The sequence below is a fragment of the Atta cephalotes genome, assembly GCF_000143395.1.
Source record: "Atta cephalotes unplaced genomic scaffold scaffold00011, whole genome shotgun sequence".
NCBI lineage: Eukaryota > Metazoa > Arthropoda > Insecta > Hymenoptera > Formicidae > Atta > Atta cephalotes.
The window spans coordinates 4163020-4164755 of NW_012130075.1; positions in this window are offsets into that span (position 1 = coordinate 4163020).

A 1736-nucleotide genomic window follows, 5' to 3' on the forward strand; every position below is an offset into this window, starting at 1 on the left:
CTCTCTCTCTCTCTCTCTCTCTCTCTCTCTCTCTCTCTCTCTCTCTCTCTCTCTCTCTCTCTCTCTCTCTGTCTCTCTCTCTCTCTCTCTCTTGATCAAAAATTTTTATTAATACGACCGGCAGGAACGCGGAAATAGCGATTGATTATTGATAAGATGCCGTATCGTGAGGAAGGTGACTCGAGGGATTTTCGTAACTACGCTGCTTAGTATGAACTTATCAATGAGATAAGTTACAACAAAATTTAGCGCGAGTCTAGCGAGATTCTTTTGGCAGCCTTGTATAATTTTATATATAATACAAATGATAAAAACATATCCTTTTCTTATTATTATAGTTAAATTCCTTTTACTTTATTACAGATTACTAAATATATGTATGCATATCAAGAAATGGATAACAAAAGATGTTCATTTATGGTCTGGTGATGAGATAATCTTCATACACGCGACTAATACTTATGAGATCGAATTCCACGAATTTTTCTTCTCTGCTCTCTCGCTTCCTCTCTCCCTCACTTTGACAAACTTCCGTATAATAATCACATTACACATTCGCCTTAATACTGTAACAACCAACCCAGCGCTTCGCGGCATATTCTTCGTTCTTCGTTAACTAAATGTATTGTACTTCCGATTGTAGGACTCGTAATTATAAGAATAATTATATACTGTTAACCGAAGCATTTCACGACTTATAATAGAAGAATAATTAACCTATTTGCCTTTTTACATATTAAAGCTACAAACTTGGGTGTGCAGCAGCAGAGAGGTTTCTATATAGAGAGGCGTGAGTACACAACTTACAATCTACCTCCATGAGAGTGTCATCTTACCTATACATGACATTTGTCATCTTATTCAGTTACCGTATATTTTTATTTAATTAATAAAACGTAATGCGAAAAATAAAAAAATATTAATATATTATTCGCTTTTAGTTATACAATATTACAATTTTATTATAAAAATGAAAGTATTTACTATAATTATGTCATTCCTTATATACAAATATTATAAAATTACAAGTGAATACATCCAAAACCATTTCTTAATATATTATCTATTTTTGTCGGATTGAAATCAAACTATAAGACATTGTGTATTATTATATATTAAAGCTATTTTAATGAGTTAAGTATTTGCTTTTCATCTATTCTTATCTTTAAAAAATTAACAATTTATTATCTTATCCCTCTTCGTCATCTTATCCTCCTTTCCCCTATAAATTGTAAATCTTTCATTTTTTAACATATAATAATGTAATAAGAAATATTTATTAAACTTTAGTAACTATAATATTTATACCGTTGTCTTATACTTGAAATATTATAAAATATAAGCATATAGAAGAAAGTTTACTCGAAAGTTTACACACAACAAATGTTAAAATCAAAATAGTAATTATAAAATGTGTTAAAATATTATATATTGTATATAAAAGAATTAGACTAAGAGGCTACTATAATGATTTTATTACCCATAGCGACAACAAGTATGAAAAATGGGTGTAATCTTTTATTTATATGTAAAACATAAAAACCACACGCACACACGCACAGAAGACGAATATATTGGGTTGTCCGGAAAGTTCGTGCCGCAAAAGATTTAAATTTAATAAATGAAATTAAAAATTCAAATCTTCTGCGTTTCAATTTTCCTTCAAAATTGGCACGAATTTTTCCGGACAACCTTATATATATATATATATATATATATATATATATATACACACG